Consider the following 13,158-nt stretch of genomic DNA (forward strand, 5'->3'; position numbering starts at 1 on the left):
ATCCTTTGGCTGAGACTGAATCTCTAGAGGCAGCATCAAATGGCAGTTCAGCTGTGTATGCTCAGCCAACGCACTGTCCGAGAGCCCGTCGCTGGGTACTCCACCCACCCCAGCTACCAGGCGTCTCACGTGGCTTTGCCCCCTCTGGAAACTTGCCAGGTGCCAACCCAGGGGAACCCGTCTTCTTCCTACCAGACCAAGGGGCCTGCGCTCAATGAGAAAGTCCCTCAGCCAAAAGAAAACAAGGCGCAAAAATTTCCTCTCGCTCTTTGTGAAGCTGGGCAGAAATTCCCTGGGCATTGTGCTTTGCGTTCTGTTCCAAATAAACTGTTTTTAGACTCTCCCTGGGCCACTCCGTAGGAGACACAGGGGACCAGACTACTGAGGGAGAGGAAGTGCAGTGAGTGCCACGTTTTAAGTATGCGATGTCTGGATTGAGAGAGAGCGGACAGTTAGGAAGGAGGACACTCAGGAGTCCTGAAAGCCAAGTTTCCGTTTTCAAATGCTGCGTTATCTCTTTGCTCAAACAACGCAATGATCTTCCGCAGCTGGAACACCAAATAGGTGCCTCCGAAACTGGTCAGCTCCCAGCCATGGAAGTAAAAGGCCACTTTTAGTCCACTGAAAACAAAATTTAAGTAAAAATTTCCTAGTAAATTAGGAGCAAAAGGGTTTTTAAAAAAATTTTTTTAACATTTATTTATTTTTGAGAGAGAGAGAGAGCACAAGGGAGAGCGAGAGGGAGACACAGAATCCAAAGCAGGCTCCAGGCTCTGAGCTGTCAGCACAGAGCCGGGCACAGGGCTCAAACCCATGAACCGTGAGATCATGACCCAAGCCGAAGTCAGACACTCAACCGACTGAGCCGTCCAGGCACCCCTAGGAGCAAAAGGTTTGATTGAGGCTTTATCCTGAAAAAGCACAAATTAAGGATCATTAAGAAATGATAGTTTGTTGTGTGTTTAGCAAAATTTGCAATCAAGTGTTGATTGAGGGAAGTGTCATTTGTTCAGCAAAACTGCCTGATTGCTTGCTGATGAGCCAGAAACATGCCAATAGAGGAGCGTTTTTGACCCCCATCAAAAAAAAAAAAAAAAAAAAAAAAAGGCTGGTTGAATTTCCCAAAGTTTCCTCAGTGTTTTGGAATTTTAATCACTCCTTTAAAGGAACCCTTTTATTTTTATTTTATTTATTTATTTTGAGAGAGAGAGAGAGCAAGCACACACAAGCCAGGAAGGGACAGAGAGGGAGGGAGAGAGAGAATCCCAAGCAGGCTCCATGCTATCAGCGCAGAGCCTGACTCGGGGCTCGATCTCACAAACCATGAGATCATGACCTGAGCTGAAATCAAGAGTCAGAGGCTTAACCGACTGAGCTACCCAGGTGCCCCTAAAGGAATCTTTTTTTTTTTTTTAATGTTTATTTATTTTTGAGACAGAGAGAGACAAAGCATGAACAGGGGAGGGGCAGAGAGAGGGAGACACAGAATCTGAAACAGGCTCCAGGCTTTGAGCTGTCAGCACAGAGCCCGACGTGGGGCTCGAACTCACGGACCGCGAGATCATGACCTGGGCTGAAGTCGGCCGCTTAACCAACTGAGCCAACCAGGCGCCCCTGCCCCTAAAGGAATCTTGATATGCTCTTTCTCTTTTCTCTTTGTCAGTTGCCAATCGGTCTAACGATGAGACCCTTATTAGTTCAAGGCTTTGCAGATGATCCCCTGACATAGCTTCCTCATTCCTCCCATCCTGAGTCATTTTTAAAATTTGCAGTTCATCTGGCATTTGACCTGCATCCTGTTCTCACCGGATGTTAATGGATGGCCAGCCTCCAAAAACACCTTCTCCTGGTCTTGCTTTTCTGCTTACCCAGACCCTCCTCCCCACCCCCGACTCCCATCCCCAAAACTAGTCTAGTTTCCTTGCTCAGGCATCGCATTGCTCAGTTCGGTCTGCATCCTGCTGTTTGGGAAGTGTTTACAGGGACAAGTGCTGGCTGGTGGGCAGGCCTTCCTGCTAAGAGCACTGCTCCTCTGGAAACCCACGATGCCTGCGGAAGTGGGCATTTAAGAAGCCTGCTGGTCAGTGGCCGAATGGTACTCGACCGCACAGAATGGGCATCAACTGAGTGTCTGCTGGGACCATTGGTCCCTCGACGTGTGGGATGGTGTCTGCTCCCCAAAGCTTCTTGTGGCTGGCATGCTTCACCTCAGTGCCTCTGAATGTTGAGCAGGAGGGGTCCTTCTCTGGGGCATGTCTCGGTTTTGGCCCAAGGACAGATGGGACATTCCTTAGATGCCGCCTGCTTGGCGTCCCCGATGGACCAAAGGTAAGGTAGTACCAACACCCAACCATGACTGCCCAAAGAACCTGCATTTGCACCTGTGTGGCCATTTGCCTTCTGTTTTTGGAGCTCTTGCCCCGCCCCAGACACTTCATAAACACCTTACATGTAAATAGCCTCCTGTCATCCCCACAGTGGCCACAGGAGATGGCTAATACCGTCTTTTACAGGTGAGGAGACAGGCTCACTCAGCCGGTCAGCACTGAAGGTGGATGTCTGGCCAGCTCCTTCTGGCCCTGGAGCCCTGTGCTTGCTTACTGCCCTAGGGTGCCCAGACCCGTCCTCATGCAAGTCTGTCCTCCCACCTGGGGGGAAGCCACAGTGACATAAGACCTTCTGGCGCACCTGCTACCAGCCCAGCATGCAAGGGTCTTCCGAGGGGCTGAGGCGGGCACCTGGGACAGCCCAGATCACCGGCAGGGTCTGCAGGAGGCCACGTGGCTGAGTCCAGGCCCTGGACTCAGTTGTCTTATTGAAAGGGACTGACTGCTCCGAGCTGCAAAGTCACGACCATGCCCGTCCAGGCGGCTCCCAAGTTCCACTTGGCAGCCTCCAGAAAGCCAAAGGCCCACCTAGTCCAGCTGATCCTTTGTAAAGGTGAACAACTGGGTGTTTTTAAGGTCCCGGAACAAAGAGCCGAATCCCTCCATGGATCCGAGAAAGGATTAAGAAGCTGCTATCTGTGATGTGACCAAGAGCCAAAGCTGGCAGAACAGAACAGACCGTGGTCACCACAAACACGTGGTGAGGGCACGCGTCACGGGAGGGCAAACAGCCAAAGACAGCTGTGGAGCAAATCCAACCAGGAATTTCGGCGACTCTTGCCGAGACTTCAGTGGCCGTGGCCCCCTTGCTTTGTCGGGGCTCTGGGGGAATTGCGGTGGCTTTCCCTGTGCAGGGCAGGCTGGCCCCATCCAAATATGGTCGTCCTCTGCACACCAATGTCTGGCTCCCCCATTCTGCTCATAGCAGGTGCCCACTGGATCTGCCCTTCTCCTAGAGAGGGCACAGTGTCTAGGAACTCAGCTTCATTGACATCCTAGAACCAAACTCTAAAAAGTACTTCATATCAGAACCCTGGCCACCACCCGAACGGAGGATTTAAGGCCTCGTTATGCTGACTTTAAAGAGACGGCCAAGGGTTCGCACTGCCAGCCGAGGGTGGGGGCAAGCAGGCCTTCGGGGCCCACACAAGGGCCTGTTGTTCCAGGAATCACTCGGGGCCGGTTCGGGGGTCACAATGGTGCCATTCAGGGGACAAAGAGCCTCTGGCCCGGCCAAGTGTCCCTGCACACATGGGCATCTGCCCAGGGCATTTAAAATAACACGATTTGGAGAAACAGATTTAAAGCGATGTTGCTCACTGCGTGATTCAAGGCCTTGTTCCATCCCCATCATACTTGGCCATGGTGGCCGTGGTACTGCAGTGCTGAGGCAGGTGCCAGAGCTCCCTCTCAGGTAACACAGGGACAATCACTGTGCCAGGCTCTCTGGACGGTCCCCTCAGGGATTTGATACGCATAGGGTGCTCAGTTTCCAGGGTTTCCATTGGCCAATGCATGGTCAACAAAAGTCTGCTAGGATAGACCCCCAGGGACACGAAGGGGGAGAAAACCTGCCAATGACACCGTGTGCCCAGTGCTGCCCGAAGTGCTACTTGTCCACTTAATCCTCATGACAGCCCTATGTGGTAGATACCATTTAGACAAGGCATCTGAGGCACAGAGAGGTTAAATGACTTACCCAAGGTCACACAGCAAGTAAATGTGGTTCCAGTTCCAAGGGTCTAGCTTCAAAGCCCCAAAGTTACCTGTCATGTGCCACATCTCACCATTAGAGGGTCTGTGTCCCTCTGGGAGCAGAGAGCACAGACATGGTAAGCAAATTCTTCACGCCTACAACACTGACAGAAGATATAAGAAGATTCCAACCCGCACACAAAGAGTGTGAGGCAAACACAGCCAGAAGCCCAACCCTCCCGGGAGGTATGTCTGAGAGGATGGGGACTTTGTTAGGCAAAGAAGGCAGGGAGGGCTTTCCTGGGCAGAGCCAGGGTGGTGATCTAACCCAGGCAGGGTGGGGAGAGAGAGGGCTCGGAGGTTTTGATGATCTGGGGTGGTCCTGAAGGTGAAGTTAAAGCCTGGCTTTTACCCCAGGGACACCAGTCGGGTTATACCTGTTGGACATAGCAGCTGTCCAAGTGAGGGAAGCTTGGGTCTGGACAGCAGCAGTGGGGCAGGCAAGCTGGGCTGGGAAAGTGGGATGGACTTGACCAGACTTTGGTGGACTGAGAGCCAGTGGAACGTAGTGGCCAAAGGCATGGATCCCTGAGCCAGCCCAAGTGTGTGTCCTCTTTCTCAACCTCAGTTTCCTTGCCTGAGGAAGTGCCAACTATGGTCACCATCATGGGAATGAAGAAGGGAAAGGTCTAGAATGATCCTCAAGTTTCTAACCTGGGACGACGATGGTGTCTCGCTTTGTCTTTATTGATCAACCATGTTGCTGACGTCATAAACCTGGACTGATATTTTGCTTTTCCCCACAGAACTGAACGTTTAATTGGCCATGACATAGTTTAAAATAGCCCCAAGAGTAAAACCAAACTTCAGTCCCTGGGAAGGAGGCCATTTCCTTCAGATCCCTTCTGACCACTACGTGAAGTACACCGCGAAGGCCCCAGAGGGTCAGGGTCATCTAACCAGACTCTCGAGTCCTCTCAGTTTCCTGAGCATGAGCAGCCTGATGACCCCAGCGCCCCCCTCAGGAGGGAGGCGGGACAGCAGAGCTGGGAGGGATTTGAGAAGTTGCAGATAAGAATAGGAGACCCAAAGGGCCAAGAGGCCCGCCCAGCACCCAGGAAGTTAGTGCTGGAGCTGGCACCCAGTCCTGGGCCCCCGGGTACCCTCGTCTGCCAGCCACCCCCTCATCTTCCTGCCCCTGCCTCTTTCCCTCACTTTTACTAAGATGTAATTGTCATATGTACAAGTTTAAGTTGTACAGCATAGTGATTTAACAGATGTAAATATTGTGAAATGCTTACCACGGTGAGTTTAATTAATTAATTCATATCCAGTATCTCATATGGTTCCAAATTGTTTACCCTTGCGCTGAAATCTTGTCAGCCTTGCTCTCTAAGCAACTCTCAACTCTACAGAACCCTGTTGTTAGCTACAGTCAACATGGTGTGCATTACATCCTCGAACTTATTTACCTTGTAACTGGAAGTTTGTAGTGTTTTGACCACGGTCACCCAGTTGTCCCACCCCTCCCCACCCCTACCTCTGGCAACCACTAATTCTGGTCTGTTTTTATGCACTTGTTGTGGTTTTTTTTAAGATTCCACGCAGAAGTGAGATCACAAAGTATTTGTGTTTCTCTGATTGATTTCATTTAGCATAAGGAAGTCACTATCCCAAAAAGATATCTGCACCCCCCCCACCCTCTTCATAGCAGCATTATTTACAACAGCCAAGACCTGGAAACAACCTAAGTGTCCACTGATGTATGAATGGATAAAGAAATGTGGTGTATTGATACAATGGGAACTATTCAGCCATAAAAAAAGGAGGGCATCCTGCCATGTGCGATATGTTTGGACCTCAAGGGCGTGATGCCCTGTTCTTTTAAGACACCCCACTGCTTCCTGCCACTTGCCCTGATGTGGACAGAGAGGAGCTGACCTAGCAACGGCACTGATGACATGGCAAGGGGGTGGGGGAAGAGCCATCCCTGTGAGCGTGAGGATAAATACCCAGGCTCAGTACCAGGAGAGTGCGTGGCCTTTAGTTTCTGGGGTTAGAACTAATGACAATCCTTGATCTCACGGTTCGTGGGATCGAGCCCTGCCCTGGGCTCTACACTAAGAGCACAGAGCCTGCTTGAAATTTTCTCTCTCCTTCTCTCCGCCCTTCCCCCCCAGCTCACGCACACATGCTCGCTTTTTCTCTCTCTCAAAATAAATCAATAAATGTCAAAAAAAAATAACTGATGACACTCTTGAGCATCTCACAGGACACACATCCACCGGTGCCCTGAGTGAGGGGCGTGGCTGTCCCCACACATCGTGCACAAAGCACATGGCACAGTCTATACACGTTGTACTACGAATGTCAGGGATGACGATGGTGGTGGTGATGGTGGTCACGATGGCATCCACCAGCCTGAACCCTGCCTAGCTGGCACGCGGCATCCTCCAGTGCACTGTCCCCATACGCAGCCGGCTCCTGTTCTGGGGTATCTTGGCTCTCCGCGGCCCAGCCTCCGCTCCTTAAGCCTACAAGATGCCTTGACCAGTTTCTCTGCGGATACTCACCTGTACCCACCCCCCCAGGAGGATAGAATGAAGCCAGAAGGCCCGGGGGCCCCTATGCAGCTCCCAGGAGGAAAAGGGGCAGAGGAAGGAGGAAGTGAATTGGCCCTGAGAGCCTCTCCTATGATTCATCCTTGCCATGCAGGCCAGGAAGTGATGGCCAGCAAGGGAACCGCAGGTGGACAGACAGCATATTTCCACGGACCTCTCACATCTAGACGTGGGGTTGAGGATGCCAGTCTCAGCCTGTGCCCTCCTTTGTGTAAACAATAACCAGAATGCATGCGGAGACAGCGTGCCCAGTGAGCCGGCCTTGACAGCCAGATGCTCCGTTAGGGCCGCCCTGCCCTTCACCCCACTTACCTGAGTCAGACAGTTTCCTGGCTCCTGCTGCTAACAAGCAAACGATGTTGACCTTTTGGGGGTAGCCCCACAGGGTGTCCCCCACACTCTGGCAGAGCCCCCTGCTGTAACGGAAGGGGCAGTGGTTTCCGGCCTCACTAGGCAGGAAGGTCGAGGCGGGGAGAGGGGTGATACAGAGATAGAGAAAACTGCCATGTGTCATCGTTGGGTCCCACCCCGCCTGCCCCTCGCCATCTGCTCAGCTTTGTTCCCTCCTGGGTTACCATATGTGGGTCCCCAGTGGCTGGAGTGCATTCTCAGTGGGACTGAGTGCCCCACGTGTTCTTTGCTGTCACCTCACAACAATCTACTAGGTAGATGTCATGACCATTTCCACTGTGCAGATGAGGAAGCAGGCTCTCTGATGGAATAACTCCCAGGCTGAGCCCAGCCTTGAACCCGGGCAGGCCAACCTGGAGCTCGGGCAAAGATGGAGCCATGCCCGCAGAAGTATTGTAAGGACTAATGCATCCCGACGTCCCCCTGCCTCCCTCCAGCACTCGTCTCACCCACTGTCCCGCAGCCCCTGGGCCTGGCTAGATACAGGTTCTCAGCTGCCGCCATTCATCCCTGGAGCTTAAAAGGGCTACTGTTCCAGACGATGCTTGCCTTTTAGCAAGCATCGGAGAGGAAGGCTTTAATGGTGCCGTTTCAGACACACAAGCCCATTCTTGCACGTCCCGAAACTCTTCCACCCATGAGAATGTTCTTCCTGCTGGGGTGGGACCACAACCCAACCCCCCCGTCTTGAGGGGCAGTAAGAAGGCCCCAACTTGCCAAAGCCGCTCCGTCCTCTTTAGGCCCCAATAAGTTATTTCCCAGACAGCTGAGAGAAAGAACAGACGTGGCCGCGGACGCTGTCCGGGTCTGCAAGCTGTCAGGCGGCCGGGAGAGGCGCACAGCACAGGATGGGTAAGGGGATCCTTCTTTCTTGGGCATGGCCACACGAACAGATGTGGGTTTGGTGCGTTCTGATTTCTATGTGGCCTTGGTTCCCTCCAGGTCTCTACTTCAGCACGGGGACCAAGGTCACCTGCTGGATCACTCTCCGGCCACCTGGCCAGGGGGTGGGCACCAGGGACCCTTCCTTCCTCCCTGGTCAAGGAGAAACGGCTCTCTTTCTTCTGTCCTCCTACCCAGGGTGCTGAGGACACTCTGTGGCTCTCAAAGCTGGTGCATCAGCCTCTACTCTCCCTGCCTCCAACCTCAGCAGGACCTCCGCCAGCAATGGAGGTCCCTCCACAGCCCAAAACAGTGTGACCCTCACAGCTTTCCTCAAACCCCTATTTGTCCCTCCTTTCCAGCACAGTGAGTGACCTCACCTCCTACTGCCAAAAATTTAAAGAGAAGAGAAAGGGGGCACCTGGGTGGCTCAGTTGGTTGAGCTTCCGACTCTTGATTTCGGCCTAGGTCACCGTCTCACGATTCATAGTTTTGAGCCCCGTGTCAGGCTCTGTGCCAACGGCACAGAACCTGCTTGGGATGCTCTCTCTCCCTCTTTCTGTCCCTTCCTTGTTCGCACGTGCGCACAGGTTCTCTCTCTCTCTCTCTCTCAAAATAAATAAACATCCAAATAAATCAATAAATCAATAAAGAAAAGAAAGAGAAGCCCATCAGAGGAACTTCCCCATTGCCTTGTCCTTCCCGGGCTCCTTCTTCCTGTCCGCCCTTCTATTCTACAAACCTGCCTCCATCTTCCCGGACACATACACCGCCCAAGGCCAGTCTGTCCCACACTCCCGGACCTCACACCTCCTCCCAGCGCTCCTCCCCTCTAACCTTCCATGGCTGCTCTGTTCCCTGCTGGGGCTTCTGCCTCAGCACGTGGTCTGCTCACCTATCTGCCTCCCCCAAGACACCACCGACACCAAGAGGAAGCCGAAACGGATGAACAAAGAAACAAGCGAAACTAAACTACAAGCTACTAATAACACAAATGAAACCAAACTAAACCAAACCTGTCTATCAACCCTCCTCTTCTCCACTTCACAGCCAGACTTCTGAAGGAGGTGCCCCCGGGTGCATTTAGAGACAAGTAAAGTGATTTGACCAACTTTATCGAGGGATCATTTGGGTACGATAAAATGCACCCATTTTACGCACACATTTTGGTGAATGTGACCGATATGCACGCCCAGCCTCCACAATCAAAATGTAGACCATTTTGATCCCCTAGCAAAGTTCCCTCGGGCCTCTTTCAGTCCACCCCTACTGCTCCCACCCCTCAGCCCCAGGCAACTGCTCATCTGCTTTCTGTCTCTATGGATCACATTTGTCATTTCTCGAGTTTCATCTCAACAGAATCTTACAGAGTGTACTCTTTTATACCTGGCTTCTTTTGCTCAGCACGATGTGTATGAAATCCGTCCATATTATTGAGTTGGAAGCAATTCATTCCTCTTAATGGTTGTTTTTTTTCTAGTATCCCATTTTATGTCTATATCATAATTTCTTTATCCATTCATCTGTCAAAGGACGTTTGGGTTGGTTCAGCTTGAGATATTATCAATAAAGCTTTGTCCTTGCGTGAACACGTTTTCTTTATTCTTGGGTAAAAACCTAGTTGTTGGATAGCCTGGATCATGCGGTCAGTGAATATTTAGGTTTCTAGGAAAACCATTTTGGTTTCCAAAATGGTTGTACTATTTTACAACCACAGAAATGTATGAGAGCTCCAGGCCTCCTCATCCTACCAACACTTGATACGTCTTTTTAAATCTTAGTCATTCTTGTAGGTGAGATTTTTAATCTGCATTTTCCTACTAACCAATGATGTCAGACAATATTTCATGTGCTTATTGGCCATTTGTATATCTTTTTTTGTGAAGTGTGTGTTGAAATCTTTTCCACATTTTCTATTGGGCACACTCTGTGTGTGTGTGTGTGTGTGTGTGTGTGTGTGTGTGTGTGTATCAGATATATATTTGATTCTCATTTGCAGTAGGATGTTTTATAAAGTTGCAGTATGTTTTATAAAGTCACAACAAACACTGACTTAGCGAATACTTAACTACTGCTCCTACGTAAGTAAAGAATTAGGTTCTAGGAGCCTATTGTCACATTTTCATCAGCTGACAAATACATAAACTTTTTTTATGTGTGTTTCTGTTTATTTTTTTTTTCAACGTTTATTTATTTTTGGGACAGAGAGAGACAGAGCATGAACGGGGGAGGGGCAGAGAGAGAGGGAGACACAGAATCGGAAACAGGCTCCAGGCTCCGAGCCATCAGCCCAGAGCCTGACGCGGGGCTCGAACTCACGGACCGTGAGATTGTGACCTGGCTGAAGTCAGACGCTTAACCGACTACGCCACCCAGGCGCCCCTGTGTGTTTCTGTTTAAAGACACTTTATTTTATATATTTTGTTGATTCCTTAAGACTGGCTTCAAAGCCAACAGCATTATAATTTATTCCTGAATGAAAGTTATCTAACACAGGTATTTTCTCCATAAGGCACATCACAGTTTTTTTTGTTTTTTTGTTTTTTGTACTAGCCAGCACTATGGCACCATTTTAAAAAGCAAAATCACTAACAAAAAGCAGACAACTGCAAAACACATGGCATGCCACAGACCACAAAAAGGACGTTTGGTTACAGTATGAGGGTTGAAACACCAAGCAGGGTGTTACCTTGTTTAGCCCCAGGCAGAATGTGCCCATCCAGAAACTCAGTTGTTTGTTTTTGGTTTTTGTTTTTTGTTTTTTTTTTTGTCACAAGTGACAAAAAGCACCACAAGCATTGAATTTGGGGTCACAAATAAATTTTAGTGAGTAGATGAATTTGCAACGTGGGATCCACAATTAATGAGAAGAAGCTATAATATTCAGAGGAATACATGAGCCAAGTTGGACCCAAGACCTTTGTCAGACGTATGTAGTGTGAATATTTTCTCCCAGCTTCTAACATGTCTTTTGAAAAGCAGATTTTAATTTTATGAAGACTTGTTTCTCAATGTTTCTTTTTATGATTTGTGCTTTTTGTGTGTCTCAGACACATTAGTGTTTGTCTAACCCACGGCCCTGAAGATTTTTTTCCTATATTACCTTCTAGAAATTTCATTTATCTGTTATATTTAAGTTTGTGATCCATTTTGAGTTAATTTTTGTGTTTAGCCGTTTTTTCCCATATGAATATCCAAGGGTCCCATCACTGCATGTTGAAAAAACTATCTTTTTCCTCATTGGATTACCTTGGAGGCTTTGTCAATATTAGTGGTCTTATTTCTGGATTCTCTGTGCACCATTGGTCCGGGTGTCTACCCTTTTGCCGATACCACAGTTTTTATCATTGTACCTTTATAATAAGTCTTGAAATCAGTATTGAAAGCCCCCTTTTTTCCTTCTTTTTCAAAATTGTTTTGTCTCTGCTATGTCCTTCCCATTTTCATACAAATTTTTTTGTCAATTTCGGCAAAAATTAGCATGATGGGTCTACGATTGGAATTTCATTGAATCTATAGCTCAGTTTGGGGTGAACTGTCACCTTAACAGCACTGAGTCTTTTAATCGTCAAACATGGCCCATCTTTCTATTTATTTAATCTCTTTAATGTCTCTTGGTGACATTTTGTTTTCTAGATACGTATCTTGCACACAGTGTTATTCATTTTCTTCCTTTTTTTTTAACCTTTGACATCCACTTTATTATTTTTTTTAATTTACATCCAAATTAGTTAGCATATAGTGCAACAATGATTTCAGGAGTAGATTCCTTAGTGCCCCTTACCCATTTAGCCCATCCCCCTCGCACAACCCCTCCAGGAACCCTCTGTTTGTTCTCCATATTTATGAGTCTCTCATGTTTTGTCCCCCTCCCTGTTTTTATATTATTTTTGCTTCCCTATGTTCATCTGTTCTGTGTCTTAAAGTCCTCATATGAGTGAAGTTATATGATATTTGTCTTTCTCTGACTAATTTTACTTAGCATAATACCCTCCAGTTCCATCCACGTAGTTGCAAATGGCAAGATTTCATTCTTTTTGATTGCGGAGTAATACCCCATTGTGTGTGTATATATATATATGTGTGTGTGTGTATATATATATATACACCATATCTTCTTTATCCATTCATCCATCGATGGACATTTGGGATCTCTCCATACTTTGGCTATTGATGATAGTGCTGCTATAGACATTGGGGTGCGTATGTCCCTTCGAAACAGCACACCTGTATCCCCTGGATAAATACCTAGTAGTGCAATTGCTGGGTCATAGGGTAGTTCTGTTTTTAGTTTTTTGAGGAACCTCCACACTGTTTTCCAGAGTGGCTGCATCAGCTTGCATTGCCACCAACAATGCAAAAGAGACCCTCTTTCCCCGCATCCTCACCAACATCTGTTGTTGCCCGAGTTGTTAATGTTAGCCATTCTGACAGGTGTGAGGTGATATCTCATTGTCCTTTTGATTTGCATTTCCCTGATGATGAGTGATGTTGAGCATTTTTTCATGTGTCGGTTGGCCATCTGGATGTCTTCTTTGGGGAAGTGTCTGTTCATGTCTTTGGCCCATTTCTTCACTGGGTTATTTGTTTTTGGGGTGTTGAGTTTGATAAGTTCTTTATAGATTTTGGATACTAACCCTTTATCTGATATGTCGTTTGCAAATATCTTCTCCCATTCTGTTGGTTGCCTTTTAGTTTTGCTGATTGTTTCCTTCACCGTGCAGAAGCTTTTTATTTTGATGAGATCCCAGTAGTTCATTTTTGCTTGTTTCCCTTGCCTCCAGAGATGTGTTCAGTAAGAAGTTGCTGCAGCCAAGATCAAAGAGGTTTTTTCCTGCATTCTCCTTGAGGATTTTGATGGCTTCCTGTCGCACATTCAGGTCCTTCATCCATTTTGAGTTTATTTTTGTGTGTGGTATAAGAAAGTGGTCCAGGTTCATTCCTCTGCATGTCACTGTCCAGTTTTCCCAGCACCACTTGCTGAAGAGACTTTCTTGATTCCATTAGATATTCTTTCCTGCTTTGTCAAAGATTAGTTGGCCATACGTTTGTGGGTCCATTTTTGGGTTCTCTGTTCTGTTCCATTGATCTGAGTGTCTGTTCTTGTGCCAGTACCATACTGTCTTGATGATTACAGCTTTGTAGTATAGTTTGAAGTCTGG

Source organism: Acinonyx jubatus, chromosome A3, assembly GCF_027475565.1.
Source record: "Acinonyx jubatus isolate Ajub_Pintada_27869175 chromosome A3, VMU_Ajub_asm_v1.0, whole genome shotgun sequence".
NCBI classification, from domain to species: domain Eukaryota; kingdom Metazoa; phylum Chordata; class Mammalia; order Carnivora; family Felidae; genus Acinonyx; species Acinonyx jubatus.